General features: G+C 43.6%; 1 protein-coding gene across 4 annotated transcripts in view; it reads left to right on the plus strand.

Moving 5' to 3' along the window:
• The first annotated feature begins 417 nt into the window (after positions 1–417).
• G3BP1 (G3BP stress granule assembly factor 1) overlaps positions 418–21,549 on the plus strand; it is a 509,287-nt gene continuing 488,155 nt past the window's right edge. Inside the window, exon 1 of one of the 4 annotated variants that reach the window (XM_078653632.1) lies at positions 418–590. The gene's annotated coding sequence lies outside the window, so the exon portion shown is untranslated. Of the gene's footprint in view, positions 591–746; positions 827–21,549 lie in introns of those variants that run through there. The other 3 variants (XM_078653634.1, XM_078653633.1, XM_078653631.1) reach the window with 3 other exon arrangements.

The raw sequence follows: 21,549 nt of genomic DNA on the forward strand, positions 1-21,549 counted from the left end.
CAGCTGTCACTTTAAGCAGCGTCCTCTGCGCGACCTGTCATTACAGTTGTGTCAATTCCGCTGATTGGCTGATGCTGAGTCTTTAGCTCGCCAGTCGCCACACCCCTTCAACAGTAACCTCCCTCCCCAACACCAGTCTCCTTTCTCAGGGTTTCCTGGACAAGAATACATGGGCTTCTGTTTTCTCTCAGTCAACCAACCTTTGCTGGTTTGTGCCCGCCCTTCTGTTTTTTTAAGTCAATGAAACCTTAAGCTGCTTTCTGAGCAGGCTCTTCGTTTTGCGTGACCCTTTACAGGATCGCGGAGCTGCCTTCTATTGGTAGGATCGTCTGTCAGTCTGGTTCTTCGTTGGAGATGCGTGCGACGATGTCCTATTGGTCGAACATCTTGTCACTTTCTGAGTACTCGGCCTCCTTGTGGGTGTTGTAGCAAATGAACAGTCGAGAAACTGCCAGCTGCGTTTGGTGATTGGGTGGAGAGCCTCGCTTTGGGTTAGGTAGGTCCTTTGCTGTATGTAGCCGGCCCTGAGCACGCCGCCTGCCCCGAGTCCTGAGGAGAGTGAAAGGCCCTGCTCTGCTGAGCTCCCGTAGGTAAGGGCGTGGGGGGCGCAGAAGCTTCTAGAATAAGGGGGAGTCTCTTAACACTGCACAACGAGCTGTTTTGAGGACGAGCGCGTGAGATCTGACGGGTGCGAGGTTTACGCCCCCCCCCTCATTACCTATCCTTATCTGGCTCGAGAGAGGATGGTTGGGGCTACAGATTCGGATCTGGAAGTCGCAGTGAGAGGTCTGAGTTTGCACCGGAGGGTTGGGCTGTGGATACTAAGGTTGGCACTAGTAGTGGAAGTGTTGGACTGGTGTGTGAAATCAAATGCGTCATTAAAGAAGGAGGCAAGAGGGTAAAATATCATTACATGATGATTGACTGTAAAAGAAACTATTGGGAGCAGAGGATAGCAGAGGAAGGCATTGAGTTTGAGTTGAGTGGTTTACTTGGCGTGGGGATGAGGTAGATGCTTTATGCTGTTTGTAGGACGTCTAAAAACTGACCTGTGAGACCCGCGATGGGAAATGAAGCGTTCGCAATCAAAGGGTGAGTTTTACGGCATAAGAGTCCAGAGGACATTTCATGGGGATTCCTAGACCGTGAGGCTTATAGGGCTGGGTATTGAGGATGTGACTTGACTTTTGGGATGCGAGGCCTGGTATTGGATGGATTAGGGGATGAGGTTGAAGGGTGAGGCTGAAAGGCAATAATGAAAGAGTCTGAGATTGAAGCATGCGACTCTGTTAAGGAGGATCCATGTATTTGCTGTCAGGGCGAGACTTTATTGCGGCACTAAGGTTGAAGGGTGTGATGAGCATGCGTAAAGACAAAAGTTGTGCCAATGGGAACGTGATAGTCTGAAAGATGACTAGGTGTGATTGTTTAGTTTAACGGTTGTGCGGTTGAGACGCGATGCTCAATGTAACCAGTGAAGAGAGCAGATGTGCAAGATTGGGACTTTCAGAGCCTTCGTAAGACCTAGCCCAAGGCTTAAAAAACCTGCGCCTGACAACGATTTTAGGATAATATTTAATGGGTGTATTTCAAAATGTAATCCTTACAGAAAGCAAGAAACTATTGGGAATTAGCATTGCTAATAATCAAAATATAATTCTGCCAGAGTACTGAACCAATGAAGTCGGCCAATGAAGGAAACCCATGGAAAAAATTAATCAATAAACAGACTAACACGGAGTCTGCTCATTTAGAGAGACAAAGTAAGTGTAGACATCCATATGCTCCGTTAGTAAGCCAAGAAACAACTGGTTAATTTCCAGAATAAAGCTGTTTTTATAATGGTCCAGATTACAGCAGCCACATACATTTTGTGGCCTGACATGACCGGGTTGAATTAGTAGTGTTGCTAATACATAAGCCAATTACTCTGATAAACGTGAAGTGTGTAGATGCACTTTCTTCCTAATGCAGCTCATTGGGAAGTCTATTCATAAAAAATTAACTAACTAATTAAACAAACAAATTCGCATGTAATGTAGCACAGCAATACATTGGTTTGTTCAGCTATGAAGAACATCGTCTGGAAACCTTGACATTTACAGATTAGAGGAAGATCCTGCACTTTGGTTCGTTGAGTGAACACAAATATTATAATTCTGTTCATACACACACTATAGTAAGGCGTCATTTTTTATGATTTGCCTAAAATGGAAAAAACACACCGACGCAGAGAGAGAAAAGCGTACCCACATAACATTGACATGCACTATTCTGAAAATATGGATAGTTGCCAATACAAGCTGACTGAGCCTCGGTCATGCTAACTTAAACATCTAAATTAGGCATAATTTTCTATTTAGCAAAAATTAGCATACAGTCCTATCACTGGAAGTTTAAAGGGGCAGATCTGACCATTGAGAATACTTAAGACTGAGAGGCAGAGGTGGTGCCGCATTGTCAGGTTTCAATGCAAGACTATGTATAAGGGTTTAAAGAGAAAGCTCAAACTTTCAGTAATATAAGACCTATTGATTGATTGATTGTGGGTTGCTAAAGCGCTAGAATCGACTTCCGAAGGAGTATCTCTGCGCTGTAGACCGCTGGGGAACCCGTCCTAGCTTTTCCCTGTGAGATGGTCCCTACTGGGTATCTCCAAGGTGAAACCAGGCATCCCCGGCGTATGTGGGGGGCCGTTGTGGAGATGAGGCAAGCTAATGCCCAGAGTTTCCGAGTGTGATTCCTAGTTAGAGTAGGCACCGAGGTGAGAATTATCAAGGCCGTTGACCCTGGTCCAAGACCCTGCCGCATCGGGAATTGAACCCTGGTCCCCGGCCGTCCTCTAACCAGTGAGCCACACCACTCCATTGCATTGCAAATGCTTGTTTGTTTTACATGGAACATATTACTTGGGTTCAGTCTGTTTCTAAGCGTTCTGATAAGAAACCCAAAGGATATGAAGATAAAACACGGTTTCAGAGATTTGTCCAATGTTAGTCACACCAGGGCAGGAAGCAAACAGACGCAACCAAATATGATACAAATTTTGTCACAGATTTGTTTGATCCAGGTGAAATTCAATAATGCCAATCTTTGCTGTATTGGAAGTGTGGGGTTATTTTCACAAAATTTGTGATATTGATTACATTTGTAACATTTTTTAACACATTTTGATTTGTTTTATACCAATTTTAATAAGGTTTACAGAAAAGCAAGGGAAATTAGGAATTGTTAACCCTCCAGTTTATGCATATGTGAGTTGTCCGAACGTGAACGGATCATACAGGTTTAACCAGGGACCATTGGTATTGATTAGATTGGAAGGGTTCAGTGTTTTTGCTAAATTTTACTTGAGGTTCAAACCTTATATTCAGTGGGAGAAAAACAGAAAAACACCCTGTTTTTGAGAATAAAATTTCAAATGGTGTGCGACAATTGGAAGAAAACTCTATGTAAATTGATGCCCCAAGCATGTACCCTGATGTCATGAAAGTCAAGTGTGAACTCTAGCGTCATAAATCACGAAAGGTGTGTTGGCCCATATGGCCCATTTGACATGAGGTGGATACATCAGTAACAAGAGATCGAATAAAGGAAGCCCAGATGCCGGAGGCTACCAGAGACGAGCTGGGATTATGTACTGGTGCCACAACAGACAAACTAATCTTACACTTGTGTAGTATGTGTGTGGATGTTTAGGTCCAAGAACTGACATTTCCACTCAAGTTATAGTTACTTATTAGAGTGGAAAATGTAAATTTTCCCCAGCCCTGATGGTCAGAAAATTTGGATTTTATTAAAGACACCAAGGCTAATATTATTCCAATCTACCTTGAATTGCTACCACTCAGCCTCTTTAAAAAATTCAGAACACTTTACAAACTATTCCAACCTAATATAAGGCCAGAACACAGAACTCTTCCATCTTTCTTCAAACTTGTAACATTTCAAAACCATAAACCTGTTCTTACTGTTCTCCCAAAACAATAAGAAAAATAAGAAATAAGTCCAAATCCAAAAGCCATTTCCAAGAACGAAACTAAATCCAACGCCTCATGCAGTTACGAATCTTGGAGTACTTCATCCTCCTCATCCTCTTCTTTTATTGTTAACCACATCATACAAAATAATATAATTATTAAACCGGGTTGCTTCCTGGGAAGGAATAATATTAGCCTCTGTGTCTTTAATAAAATTTAGATTTTCTGACCATCAGTGCTGGGAAAATTAGCATTTTATCTCAAGACCGAAGGCTAACATTGTTGCGAGTTCAAAGCTTTTTCAATAAACAACAAGCTGCATTTTTAACCCGTTTGAAGTAAAATCTGCGAAAAACCACATAATTTGACCAGTCCACACTTCTCAGTATGTCCTGTAAAACTCCTCCTAACATAAATGCTTGAGAAGCAGATGCTTCCCTTGCAGAATGTACCCCAATCTCACAACCACACCTGAATTTTGCATCACCTTTTACCCACCTTGCAAGAGTTGAGGATGATACGCCTTTATGAGGATATCTGAAGGAGATCAACATCTAACACACATTCACCTTTCTCAAATGTGCAGTTCTTTTCTCATACTCTTTCACACAATATACTACGCACAAGTTTTCATGGTATCAAAATGAGGGTAAAAATAGTTTACGAGTGCGTCTTTGTTCTTTTATTTCGATAAAAATACACACCCACAGGTGAAAAAAAACCTGTGTAACCTCTAATGCGCTTACATCTGACACTCTCCTAAAGCATATTAAACATAATAAAACTGTAGATTTTCAAGATGAAGATTTAATATCTAGAAATTAATTTAGTCTCCAGACCATCCAAATACCTTGGCCACATCCTAAACTGAATTGTATCTTGAAACCTGCAGCTTTGAAATTATTATACTCATAAGTCTCCTCACTAGGACATTCTGCCCCATTGAAATACCATTAAAAAAGAACATGTTCCGCTGCAATAGTTGAATGGTGAACATTAATTGTCCTATAAGGCAATCTCTTTTTAAACGGCTCTGATAAGTAATTTACTACTTTCATGGTATCCACTAAAACGGGATCCAAACCCCTCTCCACACACCAGCAAATCCATTTTTGCCGGTGTGTGGAGCCTTCGTTTTCCTGGTGCCCACGATTCTGTGATGAGATTAGATGGCCATTGTGAAAGTCCTGGCACTTTCATCCTCTCCTGAAACTTTTCATGCCATCATTTCTCAGTTGACCATCTAGAACCAAATTCTTTGGAAACACTGGTAACAGAATCTGCTAATCCACCAGCATTTCCAACTATATTGGGTACCACTCCTGCGATTTCCATAGAGGGGTTACTAACCCTACAGTCTCCTTGCACCTGTGAACCAGCATAGCTACTCGAGCTATTGTTGAAAACGGTGGAATAGCATAACCCCTCAGACCATTCCAATCCTGTATGAAAGCATCTATCCCTGCACACTCAGGATCCGGACTCCAACTCAGGCCTCGAAAAATCTACTCGCCCCTCACAGTTGCGTGTAAAACGTTATCTGGTCGAGCTATTTTTAGCACCTACTAGTCTCATATGGCGAGTAAACTCAGGGTGGAAAGAAACAGGTGTTCTGTTCATGCAGAAAGTAAATGAACAAAAAGATGCCATTCAATCTTGTTTTTATCTTGACACATTTGCTGCCTGTTCAAGGAACGAAATCAAATGTCAGTTTGTCTTTTCCCCAAATGCTGCTTGGTAAATAAGGCTTAGTTTTCTCTCCCTTACTAGAGTTAGAGGTTTTTGTCAAGTGAGCTGTCGGAAGATGTCAGTTATTTTTCTCTAACGCTTAACATTTAAATAACTAGCTTGTAAATTAATATTGGCAATAAAATATCAGGAATTTCAAAAGCACATTATTTGTAATTAAGAAATGTGATGCAAACAGAATGAAATAGGAGCAAAACAAATCAGAACACTTTACTAGGTGATGTGTAAGTGACACATAGTTGCAGAAACCCTGTTTCCAAACATTTTTGTTGGAATTCTATATAGTTTTATCTGTAAAGCTGCATGTCGGTGGGAAGGTTTGTGGCCGTATCAGTGTAAAATCTGCTGATTATAAAGGCTATCACTTTATGCTTAAGTTATTTATTTATCAAAAGTGATCGTTTTGAAACATGATTTCAGAAACATTCCTGCCCTCGCCCTGATGAAAATGCTGTTAATGAACTAAGCGGCAAGTCAGGGGTAACGTGTATCCTATATGTGGCTAGATTTGTATTGCATATGGAAAGAAAGTTTAGTCTATGAAATCAAGCTATAGTTTTTTGTACAGTAGACATGCTGAACTCTCCCGTTTGAAGGTGCTCTCATGTGATAATGAAGAAAATAGTGGCTCAATTAATTAGATTTGCCTATGATCAGATCACATCGTTTAAAACCAGTTTGTGTGCAAGACCATTACAAATAGGTTGAGTAGATTATTTAAGTCACTAGCCCTGCATGTCTAGTAACTTTATGATTTTTCGACACCTGCAACTGTAAAATTCTTCCAGCTGTGTGTTTAATCTGTCAATCAATCAGAGTACTTGTAGAGCGCGCTACTTACCCATGAAGGTCTCAAGGTGCTGAGGGGAGGGGGTGCTGCTACTGCTCGAAGAGCCAGGTCTTGAGGAGTCTTCTGAAGGCGAGTAGGTCTTGGGTCTGCTGTATGTGGGTAGGGAGGGTGTTCCAGGTCTTGGCGGCAAGGTAGGAGAAGGATCTGCCGCCAGAGGACGTTCGTTGGATGTGGGGGACAGCGGCGAGGCTGGGGGAGTGGAGCTGGTGGATGGGGGTGTAGAAGCGGAGTCTGCTGTTAAGGTAGGCTGATCCGGCGTGGTGGAGTGCTTTGTGTGCGTGAGTGAGGAGCTTGAAGGTGATCCTCTTGTCGACGGGGAGCCAGTGTAGGTCTCTCAGGTGGGGGGTGATGTGGCTTTTGCAGGATACGTTGACGATCAGTCGGGTGGAGGCGTTGTAGTCGTCGTAGGTGTTTGGTTGGGATTCCTGCATAGAGTGCGTTGCTGTAGCCCAGTCTGCTGCTGACGAGAGCATGTGTCACCGTTCGTCTTGTTTCAGTCGGGATCCACTTGTAGATCCTGCGGAGGGTGTTGTCTGCAAACAAATCCACTTGAAAAGGTCCTCAAAGATCCATCAACTTAAAAATAAATAAGAAATCGCCCTGTATGGTCTCAAGTTGCTGGAATCTCTGAGATTCCTTGAGAACCAGTCTGCCTGGATCCACATTGCTCAACCCTGAGATGTTCCACCTGTACTAAAATGTTCTGTTTCAATCAGTGCTCACAAAATACTTTTCCCAAATCTGCCAAAACTTTCGACTTCAGTCCCCCTAATTTGTTCAAATACCTTGCAGCTGACATTGTCCATCCGCAGAAGTATTGAGCACTTCGCCTTGTCATTTGTAAATCGCAAAAGAACCCACCAGAAGTTCCAAACAATTTGTGCCAATTGGTTTCCTTTTCAGACTAAAATCGTCCTGTATAGGTTGTACCACAACTTGCGCCCCATCCTATCAAACTCGCATCTGACTCTCTGATCAAATCTGGTAGAGTTCCAAAAATAGGTCTCCCATTCCACGCCTCCATATTTCTTAACCACCAACCAGGCTCTTCCTTGGACTCCTCTGAAAGCACAATCTCCTCTGAGTCCCTCAAACCCACTCTCGGACGTTTCACCTTCAACCTCTGAAGAGCACGATAATTCAAAGTTCCTGGAAAAATTGCTTGAATTATAGAGGACAACAAACCTACCACTCTTGCTAACATTCTCAGAGATATCCTTTCCAAACATAAAATACTCTTTCACATACAACCAAGAGGGGTCGAGGCAGAAGAGTACCGCACTTGCTGGAAAGAGATATTGGGCAAAGTGTATAATTTTACTGGTGGGTCAATGAACCCAAAGTACAGCCCCTCTACTTCTGAAGGAAAAAAAATTCCAAGCACTCAAAATTTGGTAATTTTGTCAAATAAAACAAATTCATATTTGGACATATATCCTTGTCCTTTCCACAACACAAGTATTCAGAACACTTGAAAATCATGCATGTAACAAATATGTAACAGAGGAGGTTCTTTGTTCACTGAGTCTTTATTTGTTTTCTTCTTTTTTTAAAACCCACGCCAACAACCAGTAGCCACAGTAGCCAGCACGTTTCATCCCACAAGGACTTCTTCAGGGCTCTGAATTATATGTAATTAACATTGGTCCCTCAAAGTGCTAGTGCATGGCGATCACGAAGTTCAACATTCAATAGAGTATGTGAATTCTCTTAATTGTATACGACCAACATTAGTTCTTCAAATTACGTTTGTATGAAAATAGCCAAGGAGAAGTCACACACGCCTGTTTATCGAGGAGCACTTTACTCCAATATTAACATATTATGGGATGTTGAAAACCTTATTACCTCTGGCACTTGTTCCGGACTCTGTTCTGCCATAAGATCTATGTGATATCCTTTCAGTATTTCCAACACCCAAGGGTCTCCTGTCATCCTTAACCAATTCCTGTAAAACTGAGCAAGTCTGCCGCCCAGTTTTTTTGGTTTAACACAATGGTCTAGACTTACCTGATCCACAAGAATGCAGATATCCTTTTATTTCTCTCCCTCAAGTCCTTGTTTCAGTGGGTAAAGCCCTCCTGTCTGATATGAAGTTTGTTAAAGGCTAGGTCTCAATCTTTTTGAAAATGACGTCCTTGTAATTCCTTGACCTTGGCCGGGGAACTGACCCCTCGATCGCCCTGCCGAACCGAAAACCTGCCTGTCGAAAACCTTTTTTTATCTCTTTCAGACTTTTGAAAAGAACTGAAAGCACCCTCATATTTTGCTGTTTCCTGTAAGAAGGCGTCCCCAAACAGTAAGCCATTCGCAGCTAGTCCTTCCTCTTTATTGGCTAGTTCAACCACCTTGGGGTCTATTTTTAATAGGATGCTTTTCCAACGTTCTACTGAAATTGCCTTATTTGCGTTCCCTAGGAAGCAAACCACTCTCTGTATCCACTCTCTCAATTCTTCCACATTAACCAGACTCTTTTCCACATAAGCTACTTCCACCATGTCAAATAATTTAGTTAAAGGACCCGTTAGATCTAAAAGTCTCTTGGCACATCCGTAGGCCTTTATCTAGCAACCGCCCCCGTTTCGTTGTTCTTACCTGCCAGGGGAGTGAGCCTGATTCCTTCTTCATAACTGCACCACTGGGGCCGACTCCGTTTCCCAGGAGCCATTGTAAACCAGCATACGCTTAAAACGCACCGGCAGTCCCGTGGTCCCTGTAACCGCCACGGTTTTGTTGTTCTTACCTTCCAGAGGAGTGAGCCTGATTCCTTCGCACTCACTGCACCGCTGGGGGAGGGGAAGAGTGGCAGCTGGCCACATAGACTTGATAAAACGAACAATGAGCTCGGTAAGGACCCCCTCCCCCTTTCATGACTACACCGGAGACTGTGAGAACCACCATAGTGTTAGAACAAACTATTTCCAGCTTTCTGCAACCCTTAGTGGACAGCCTGAAGCTAATTGAGGCTAACCTAGCTTTGCTTAACAAACGGGGGTAGTATGCCTGCAAGGAGATCTGAGTCATCAGAGGTCTTGCTTGTTGATAAATGTAAGGATGCTCCTATTCCCATCCCACGACATTCGGTTAGGACTGAGAGCTCACTGGCCCCACCTAAAACACTGGGCAATAGGAAGGCATACTCTTGGAAGGGTCTAAGTAGTATCCATATGCTTCCAAGGGTAGAACCGATGGCCTTGAGTAAAACAGCGAATTTACCAATACATAGTTCAGATTATATGCCCATTAGCCACGGAAATGTTCCTACAAACAGACAATCTACCCCAATTATCCTAACCCACAGAATCGACAGGCTATATACACACAGATATATGTAGAGCAAGGCAGGATACCACTGGGGAAGGGGGGGAAAGGCCACTCGTTACAGAATAAGTCAAATTTTAACCTCCCTCCGGCCGCATGTCCATTTGTGATCATTTTAGTAAAGAATCCAGAACTGCAATATGCGCATTTAGAATCCACACATCAACTGATGAATAAATCGTTACATTGGATGTCTAAGTATGTTGATGCTTATAAATGTTCCAACATCGCATGCCATATTATTATGGCTAGAAAAGTCCAGTGGGTGGGCCACTCTGCAAAATCAAACTGGGGTTTTGCATAGTAATCAACTTTAATAACCAACGCCTGGTGAAACATCTTTTGGCTATACTTCCTAATTGCCCCATAGTGTCAACGCTGATTTTTGCCCTACCATTAGGCTTCTTTTATAGACCACAGGCTCCTAAGCTTCTTGGTATAGGGTTTGAAAATAATTTCACTCCCCCCCCCCCGTCCCTTAGCTGCCCTTGAAAGATTAAATCACGTAGCAGACATACCACTGACCAATACATTTACTGTCCTGGAGAGGCTTGAAACTTGTGATTGACAGAAGGCCTGTAGGGAGGCCCACCATATACATTACAGGCAGGTCCAGCAGGTGGCGAACCCTATAATAGTTAACCATTCCCTGGACCACAGTAGGGATACGGTGAAATCATGAAGCCATATAGCTGGGCTTAGATCTAAGCAGGATCATGATTAGACTATGGTCATTCAACGATATGATTTAATTTGTCTGCAAGAAACATGGGAAGTTGATGTACTACATATTGACTGTTGTCGTGCAATTCAAAACCCCAGCAATCCCCTCAAGGTCAGGTAGAGTGAGAGGAAGATTATTGACCTTGATCAGAAACACATTATGTGTAAAAATCTTTAGGACTGACTTGGAGTCCTCTTATTACCATCTTATAGTGTGCAGTGGGCTAGGAGTAGTGGACATGTTGCTAGTTAACTATTGTAATAACTCAACATGTCCCATGTAATTGATTCATTAGAGTGTGCAATCGATAGGGCAATAACGACCCATCATAATCCCCTGAATATAGTCTGGATGGGCCATTTTAATGCTCGCAGCTGCTGTAGGTTAGCAACACCACTATGCAGGTTGATTGATGAAGGTGTAGTACCGCTGCATTTCCACACATCCCATATGGGAATGAATTGAATAGGCTTGTGATTGCAAGAAACTAGGTAATAATGAACTCTTGATGAATCTACGGGTACCTTGGGACGAACATTTGGGGACAGTAGCTATGGTATCTGTTGGTTGCATCACCTTTTAAACAATGTTTTTTAACCAGGTAGAAACCCTTGTTACAGATTTTAGCAATCACAGTGCGATTACTTTCCAAATTTATTGGAAATGTTGTTTTTAATTTGCATGATAGGAGAATCCAGCGGCAACCATAGCAAGAAGCAATGGTATAGTCCTTAAATGGGTGAAGATAAATAAAGCTGTACTAATACCAAATATAATTGGGTGTACTCAACAGGAACCATGACCTGCTTGGACCTATATAGTGAACTAACGAATACAGTGCTCCTTTGTTTCATTGCTGAATGCTGTGGAAAGGAATATACGGTTCCTGAAAAGGAAGCATCAAACCATGCTCCCACGTTGGTTTGACGCTGTTTGCACAAAGGCATTCTGTAAATTACATATGGCACTAAAGGAAATGCCAAGAGACAAAGCACTGTTCACTTATCTCTGCTTTCCATATAAGGAAAGTAGGCGGGTTAGACTTAAACCCTTACAGTAGGAAGCTTTGGATGAATTGCAACTCTCCGTATTTCAAAAGAATTCTGGGCTATAATCGATACCCCATTCCTGAACCAAGACGCAGGATCTTCTCTAGATGTTCATATGGGAGAGGATGCCTGGGTTGACCATTACACAAATATATTTGGGTCAGTTTCAAAAGGGAATATTTAAGTGCTGATATTTATGGCAGAGGTAAAATGTGGTCCATTGCAATGCAGCAGCAGTAAAGCCCTAGCCCCGTACGGGGTCCTGATTGATTTGTTTTTTGAAAATCCGGACCTCTTGATCTCTTTTTTGATGAATATTTTCTATGCAATTACGGTAGCTGGTCCTCCGGTCTCATGGAAAAAGACAATTATTGTACCAATACATGCGAAAGGGGATAAATCACTGCCCAAAAACTATATGTCCATTTCACTATTGGATCAAACAGTTAAATTAATGGGCCGCCTGTTATTAAACAGATTAGAGGAGTGAGCTACTGACAAAAATATATTAAAACCAGTACAATATGGTTTTAAAAAAGGAATAGGGACATTGAATCGGTGTTTAACCCATTCGGTGCGTCAGACGGTCTCTGGCTGTCCAACGTCACAGTGGGCGTGTGCGGAGGACGGCAGGGGGCCTACTCATTAATTCACCCGCACCGTGGCGGAATTCGCGCTGCAGTCAACGGGTTAAACATGCATCTAAGTTTACCCAAGCTAAAGAAGTAAATATTTATATGGCATTTTTGGACCTCTCGGCGGCAGTCAATTGTGTCTCACATAGCAAATTATGGAGTATCATGAAGGACATAGGTGTGGATGCTATTATAATATTTTTTATACTTCAATTATACTCCCAGTCTTTTGTGTGCGTTACATATGGCAGTCAAAGGGGAATATGCTAGATCATTCCCTATTCTTAGGAGTGTCAGGCAGGGGTATGTTCCGGCTCCCTTCCTGTTCTCACGCTACTCTAGCAGCGTAGAATCAGCAGTGGATCACTCCATAACTGATGTCCCCATGGTAAATAGGCAGCGCATTCCCATATTGCTATATGCAGATGACGCCATACTCATTGCCAGGACTAGTTTAACGCTGCAAAAATGTAAATGTAAATGTAAATGTATTTCGATTTATATAGCGCACTAATCACCCAGGGGTCTCAAGGCGCTTGCTTAGGGAACCCGTCCTGGTATTCCCCTGTGAGATACCCCGGCAGGGTATTCACAAGGTGAAAGCCAGGCATCCCGCCGCGAGGGGCCGTAGTGGAGATTAAGCAAGCTATTGCCCAGAGTCGCAGAGTGTGACCCCGTGAGTCGAGTAGGCACCGGAGCAAGAATTGTCGAGTCCGTGGAATTTTTGAGCCCGAGACCCGCCGAGGCGGGGAATCGAACCCTGGTCCACGGCTGATCTCAGCTTCCGGGTCTGCCGCCTCTAACCACTGAGCCACACTTCTCCAAAAGCTTATTAATAATTGTGTCTTATATGGCTTTATTGGATCTCCAGGTCAATGAATCAAAAACCTATATTTTAATCGCAGGGAAACAACTAAGAAAATCATCATCTTTATATTGCTTCTCGTACAGGGATACGGGGCACAGCTCCAATGTAATGAGGGGAAATCAGAGATCTTACTCTTCGGCACATTTCCTCTCACTTTTAGAGAACAGCTTTGGCCCCTTGAGTTCACATGTCCCACTTCTACTGGGCAGCCAGCTAAAAATCTCGAGGTCTGGTTCGACGAAGATCTTTCTTTCGCGGACCACATCAAGAAGCTGGCTGGCGCCTGCTTTGCCTTACTGAAATCTTTTGATGTTTTTTTCCCCTCCTGCCTCCGGTAGCAAGGCAAACAATTACTTGTGCATTGATCCTGTCACGGCAGGATTACGCGAATGCCCTTTTAGCCGGTATTCCTGGCTACCGACTGAGGAGGCTTCAGGTGGTGCAGAATACTGCTGCCAGACTTCTATCGGGCCTGTCATCCAGGGATAGAGTCCATCTTCAGTTGCAATTGTATCATTGACTGCCCCTGGCTTTCAGGGTGAAGTTCAAGATATTGGTCATGGCACACCGTGCGCTTTACGGGCATGGCCCTATCGATCTTCAGAAGCGTGTTTCTTTTTACACGCCTACGCGCTCTCTGCGCTCCTCCTCTTTATTTCTGGCCCAGGTCCCGCGTTTCGAGCGTCCGAGGATAGGGGCCTGTTCCTTCTCAGTTAAAGCGGCAGTTGCTTGGAATTCCCTTCCTCTGGGTCTGCGTTCATCCGGGACCTTGGTGTATTTAACCGCATGCGCGCTAGCGGTTTTCCCGCTGCGCGCTGCGATTTCAAAAATCGCGCGTTACGTGACAAGGGCAGCTCGTCATCCGCGTAGCGCAGGTAACACCCATGACGAGCTGACCTTGTCACGAGCGCCGAAGGGGTTAAGAAAAAATTGAAGACACATTTGTTCATGTGAAGCCCTCTGCTATCCTCCTTGGTTCCGCGCCGGGACACTCGCGAGTAGCTGAGCGCGTTATAAATTTTTCTAACATAACAAACTCAAAATATTATTAGGGATTGTTTAACCCTTGCGCAGGTGCATAAGGTACCATGGCTTGAATATGTAAAGAAAACCTTGGCAAAATTGGGTCTTGAATCTCTTTATAAGGACCCACTTGACTGCCACGCAATTTCTAAAGCTGAAATTAAATTTTGCTCCTATTTTTCACAGGGGAAACTAAAGACATGCACAAAATTGTAACAGAGCCATGGTAGCAATATATCTGGGGTTTCCCATTATTCCAGATGAAGCAAACTCATACCTGGTCTTTGCTTCAAACTTCCACCATTGATCTGTATCGGTGCGATTTAGATTAAATCTCATTCTGTGTATGCTGGGCTATACTGCGGGAGTTTACTCAATTAGTGAGTTGGCAGCTTGTCCATGTGATGGTACCTCCCCACAATCTAATCTCCATCTGATGTTTTTCTGTAAATTCTATACGCAGGAACATAAAAAGTATATCCTCCCTCTATTGCGGAAATATAACTTTGTACAATGCCGCCCAGCTCTGTCTTTTCTCCAAATACTCCCTGACCCATATGCAAGCTTTTCTCTTGCATCGCACTTATGTATGGCTTTAACAACTAGGAGATTGATTGCCTTTTAAATTGCACTTTAACTGTATTTAGGTATTTTATACTATACATTGGATGAATTTTCTATTTTTTAATAGAGGGCATTTTAGCTACAATTTACATGGTTTTTAGCTGTATTTATCTGTATTTAATTACTGAAATTGTAATATATTATTGAATATGTTCTGTATGATGTACTGTACTTTTATGATCTTATTTTCTAAGATCGAATAAAGTTGATTGATTGATATTCCCTTTCTGGGGTACCGTCCTCCTTTACCAATGAAAGCTAAAATGTATCATCTAAATCAGGAGTTTTCATAACCTTATCGGCCAAACTTGGTCTCGGTCGTTCTGACCTAAGCGTGATCCAACATCTTTAGGTATTTTTTTTCTTAACCAAGCCTGCACATAGTCTGTGTGCAGCTGGGGCTCATTCTGGAGATAGTGGAAGTTTTAATAGCTTGGGGTCAAACATGAACTCCCCATATGGGTCTGTTAATATCCCATTCTACTGCTCTTCCACATTTTGTTTGCAGACTTCCTCCATTTTTGATCACACCTCTCTTCCTTATCGGAGTCTGACGAGTAGCTTATTTCAACCTCTGCGCTCCCCGAGGAGTCCTCGCATTGCAAACTGAGTGTTGTTTGTTTACTGTTTTATTCTTTTTATATTTTCCTGGACCTCAACATTGGTCCCCTTGTGTGTCCTCGACACCACCAAATCTTATTGAAACTCCCAATTTATTTTTGCCCTCCACAAGCTTCCCTCTTTTAGACTGAAAACCTACAGAATCTAGGTGTTTTCTGTTCTGCTTACTTTTCCTTTCTTATTTTGGGAGCTTTCACCTGCTGACCGAAACCTTTCCTCTTCCTATATTGCTCTCTTCTCTTGCATTATGTTCTCTAGCTTCCTATTTTCCTGGACCTCAACATTGGTCCCCTTGTGTGTCCTCGACACCACCAAATCTTATTGAAACTCCCAATTTATTTTTGCCCTCCACAAGCTTCCCTCTTTTAGACTGAAAACCTACAGAATCTAGGTGTTTTCTGTTCTGCTTACTTTTCCTTTCTTATTTTGGGAGCTTTCACCTGCTGACCGAAACCTTTCCTCTTCCTATATTGCTCTCTTCTCTTGCATTATGTTCTCTAGCTTCCTATCAATTCTATCATCAAGATCCTTTGTAAATTTCCCTAGCATTTCAGATAACTTATCCTCCAAATTTATCTCCTATTCCTAAAATATTTTCCACAGATATCTTACAAGCAACTGAGTATCCGACAACAACAAAAAGCTATTTCAATCTACCTGAACCAAACTGCGAAGGGTTAACAAAATTATTACAACTATTTTATCCTACACCGAAGAGCAACTCGCTAGATATGCTCAGAGGAAAAACCCTAATTGATTTTAACTGCAGTTGCCAAACACTCAAAATTATTAATAACTATTAAATAAGCGGTATCTCAAACATCCAAAATGTCTGCCTTTTCACGTAAATCACTGTGGAACGACTTGCCGAACATAGTCCTTCCTCATTGTTCACTATGCTCACATCATGTCTTTGACCGAGCTCTCATCGCGTCAAAGTCTGGATAGCCAAGCACATCTCTGCCTCGGTGTGTTGCTATGTGACTAAACTCGGGCATCAACACATGGAGTGTGCGGGATGAACGAGCCCCTTCACTCTGCAACTAAACCGTGTGGGGCAATATGAGCTCCCTGCGGTTCTGTGCTCCCTGCCTCTCGCCCATGCCGTGTGGAAGATCGCGTGAGCAGTAAGAGAGCTCCGCGTGGGCCTCTGAACAACGCACATGAGTCTAGCCATCAAGAGAATGTACACCGCCTCCAAAACCTCAATGCAAACTAGCTAAACACTCTCTGCGGAGCACATGCCATGTGCTTCCATATTCCTATCCAAACAAATTAAATAGCTGCTATTATTATTTTGCCAAGGAATTCAAACCCGAAATTTACCCTTAGTTATCTACATACCAATCCACAATATCAAGACTGTCGCATGCAAACACGTTGTTCCAGCTCTCAACATCACTGAAGCTACTCAGAGAAATACATGTTATACTTATCTACTCAGTGGCAGCCCCAAAAAGAAAGAAGTGTTGGGAGTTCTTTAAAGATGCTGAGTGGTAGCAATTAAAAGGAGATTGCAATAATATTAGCCTCCGGTCTTGACATAAAATTGAGCCTTTCAGCCCTAATCCTTTCCAGAAACTCATTACTCTTGTTACAACAAAAAAAACCTCAGTTATCAGCACACCTTGAAAGTCAGAAATACTGTGTGGGAGGGAGGCCACTGCCCTAGGTTATCCTGAATCACACCCCCTTGCATTACCATGAGCCCTGCCCTGAACACGCATCTCCAAAGCTACCCTCGGGGACCACTCAGAGCACAGTGACCAGGGAAGGCTTGTTTAAAGCCCAGAGCGTCTGCTGTGTCACTTCAGGAAGCCTGCATGTTTCCACTCTGCTCGCAGCAGGTAACCGCGTGTTCTCCACAGCGACCCCCTTCTCCCCCCCGCCGTATAATATCAAGAGGTTAACATGCAGTACTTCTACAAATAGCTTCCTGGAAGCGCTGGGCTGAAGAATCAAGCGTTCTAAGAGAAGCGCTGGGATTATTCCTAGAAACCAACATAAAAACCATTGCTGAAGGGCAGTGTCCGGCCAGTGGTGTGTGTGGCTGTGTTTGTGAAAGCATGCATGGCGCGCTGGGGAAAAAACCTAAGCGCCTGCCATTGCTCAAGCAGCGTGCTCCTGCTACTACTGTAGCGTGGAGTGCCCTGCTGCTTGAAAAAATGGACTATTTAAAATCTGCGGGGCAGAAGATGAGGGGGTGGACGTCATGCTAAAGTGCTGCTTTAAAGATGCAGTGCTGTGTCGAGCTGGATATAAAAGAAGCGTCCGCCATTGTTATGCACTCGCACAGCATCTCGTAGTTGCTTCTGCAAGACATTAACTAAGTAGTTCTCCCTAACTGCTAATGAAAGCTAGAGAGTAAGGACACATGTAAGAGGATCTGTCCTTATGAAAGGTAACAGGAGAGAGGGAGGTACTAATGAAGGACTACTAAGCCTATTGACAAATCAAAAGCCATCATTTTAAAAGGACTGGAAGAGAGCCAATTGTAAAGATGGGCTGAGCTAATGCCCATATCCTGAGTACAGCACGTTTCGAAGAGACCGTGCAAGCGCTGCTTAGATAAGAACTAAAAATGTGGTGGGTGTAGAGCCAGCCAATTCCTTATCATTGGTTAGCTTTCTTGTCACTGGTTTGCTTGCTTTTTATTAATTGGATTTCCTACTTCATGTTTGTACCTCCCCTAGAACTAGCTTCTTTACCATCCTTTTGATTGGACAACTGATATCTTTCTTCTGCTCTCATTCAGGAACATTTTCCTTTCAGCATTCCAATTCTCTCCCCACTCATATTCTCCATGTAGCTCCTTCTAACTTGTCTGTGGATTCTCCCTCGCCCGAGCTCTCAATCTTTCAGAATCTTCGCTCTCCGGCCTGCTGGAGTGGTTTGCCTTTTTAGGTCTCGCCTGCGAATACAGCGCGAAAAGCGCTGTCTCGCTGCGAGACCTATAGTCACTGGCTCAGCTTCCCAGGAGACAAGAGCTGGCCATGCAAATCTTCAAAAATCGGATCGGAGCGGGCCGTGCGCACACATGAACACGCGCTCCATTGAGCATTAGCTTACAATGCGGAGCAGAGAATCTCGAAAGCAATCTCACTCATTCAGGGCCAGTGCGTTCATCCGATATCATAAGCAAAGTGATGCCTGCACAGCAAAGGGTAGCTGCCCTGCTGAGGGTGCATGCTTGCTAGACCGCTCTTCCCTGCTTGTTTTTTTTTTGCTGATTGAAAGAAGTCTGTCCACATACACTGGCGCATAAGGGTTGCGCAGCAGAAAGTTTGCAAAGTCGTGGCTTACCTGCAGTCTTCCAGCTAGGTTGCGATCTTCTTGTTGGGAACGTGCCCAGGCCCGCCAGCTCCCACGGGTGCAGCGAGGCGGCGGGTCTTCGGAGGCCTGCCAGGAGTCCATGCTCTGCGCCCAGGCCTGCCTCTTTTTTTTTTTTTGTTGCTTTGGCGGCCCCCTCCCAGGGCCGCGCAGCACTCCTCAAAGACAGCGGTGAAGATGCAAGCGCCGCACTGGGCACGAGCCGCAGAACACGCCGATGTGCACGCTCACGGTGTGCCTACAACGTGCACATCGCGTTCTTTCACACGCGGCAGCGCCTAAAATGGCTAAACTAAAGCCAGGGTGCTGCTAGCGCTCGCTGCCCAGCGCACAGAGGCCGGGCTCGAGGCGCTGACACCCTGGAGGCCTGAGGCGCTTCATCCAGACATAAGCCGAGGGGATGACATGAAAGGCCGCTGAATCAGAGTATGTTTACTCAGCCACGGCCCCTCCTCCCCCCAGACCCCACCCAGACCCCCCCCCCCTCTGTGGCTCCCTCTGGCCCGCACAAGGGACGGCTTTTTCTTTCTCCCAAGGTTTAAAATGGTTTTTCCCAGTATTTTGTTCCTTCTAAAGAAATTGTCAAGGAGAAGCCGAGACTGCCCGGCCTGTACATTAACATCACTTTAGCTTTTAAGCTGTCATGAACTGTTACAAAAAATGCTAAGTTGCCATTGTTTAATGTCTGACATTTTAAAATGCTTTAGGAGTTATCTATCCCATAAAATTATTAACTGATGCTAAAATTGCCTTGTAAGTATTAGGACAAAAGCAATTTCGAAACAGCTGGGACACTGGCAGGGGAAGATAAGTACATTTTCTTCGCAGACTCATAAAGTGCTTTCAGTGAGTTGTAAATGACAGATGGCTGCATTTGAAAAAGGCTTGAAAGCTGACACACGTGCATGCAAATGCCATCCTGTTGGTAATTAGCTTTTTCTTTCAGAAGCATTAATGGCATAGTTAGACACATTATTTTGTGTATTGCACATAACAATACCAGATTCACAAAAACAGCCGGTACAAAACATTTCATATTGATAGAAGAGTCCGTGGCTGCAGCGTAGGATTAGCATAAATGTGCGCGCACTCTCTCAAGCGCCTGCAGGCTGCGCCGCACAACTCCTGCTAACTTTAAGACGGGGACGATGTATGAAACGGAGTCTGCGGGGAGACGGCGGCCCGGTGACGGCCTAAGGGCAACCTTATACATTCGGTGCCCCCATGCCTTTGCCTATCCCCCATGCTCTAAGTGCATCCAACACCCGTATCCGCCCAAAGTGCCTAGAACCCTTGATCGCGCACTCTGTAAATACCATTCCTACATTATTCACAAATTAACAGAAGTATAACCGTAAGTTTCAAGGACTGAAATAAAACAATTGGGTGAACAAGATCCGTCCGTTACGTTGGCCCGAAAAGTGCCGGTCGCTAATTTTGCACCAGCGACCGACATGTACGGTGGCCCGCGTAGACAAGATTGTGCCGCCAGACTGGCGTGGCTTTGGTCCCATGCATAGAGATGGCTTGAAGGAGCACCTTATCGGGACACGGCTCCTAAAAGTACTCTGGGTTTCTTCAAAGTTGACCCCACCGTCTTGGGTCTCATATAATGATATAGTAAATATAACAAGCATTTGCAATGCAATAGGTCTCGCATTTACGAAGTTTAAGCTATTGGCATTGTAAATGACAATGCCTTTTATTTATGTTTTTAAAACGAAAGCAAAAATAAAAGGCATTTTTATTTGCAATGTCAATAGCTCAAACTTGTGTAAATGCGAGACCTATTGCATTGAAAAGGCTTGTTTTCTTTTGCCCCCCCTCCCTACCCTCCCCCCTTAAATTGCCATCTATTCACTCCACCCACTCACTACTCGCAAGACCCATCTCATTAAAAAAAAAAAAACCCGGTAGCTGCAATTTGCTGACCGTTTTTTTCTATGTACAAAAAATGTTCTTCACTGCCTTTTTTCTGTACTTTTCTAAGATGGTGCCTCATGATTCATATGTGCCCATGTTTGGTAACACTATAGCGTAGCCGAGCATCATGACACACAACTGCTCATGCATGCCAATGCATCTTTGCGCTTTAAATTATTTTGTTGCCAATGCTGAATGGCATTAGCAAATTGGCAAAGCTGATAGGTCAGTCATGCCAAAACTCATTGACTTTGAAGAGGGTTGAAATAATATATTGAGGATCTGAATGTGCCCCCTAGTGTGTTACTAGGAATGTCATGGGTTGTGTTGATGAAAGTCAAGGAATCCAAGATTTCATGGCAAGATGGGATAGCCTGGGGGGGCCAGCATGAAGTTACTGCTGATGTGAAGGTTAATATTTATTTATAGTTTGTGATATATGGAGGCTTAGCACTGAATTTGCAGCATGTTTGGGACCTGTAGTGTTTAATAAGATGGGTAGTTGGTGGTGGGTGGTAGGCATGAGTTGGATGTGGGGAGATGGAGATGACCCTGCTCATGAAAAACCTCTAAAAGTATGTACAAAGATTTACATCGCCACCCAGGGTCACAATTAGATTTGATTTATTTTCCTGTTTGCAAACATTCCCAGACATATGCATGTAAAGCTGTGTCAGAAGCATGTTTCCTGGTGTATTTCTAGTTATGCCATGTGACCTATCCTTTGAGGTCCTGTTCACTTAGTTCAAAAATCTACATAGCATACAATTTGTTCAGGGGAAATGGATTCCTCTATGCAACACACTTATCTATACTACTATTATAAAGAGAGAACTGTCTTTTGAGGCAGGT

Source organism: Lissotriton helveticus, chromosome 7 (assembly GCF_964261635.1).
Source record: "Lissotriton helveticus chromosome 7, aLisHel1.1, whole genome shotgun sequence".
Taxonomy (NCBI): Eukaryota; Metazoa; Chordata; class Amphibia; order Caudata; family Salamandridae; genus Lissotriton; species Lissotriton helveticus.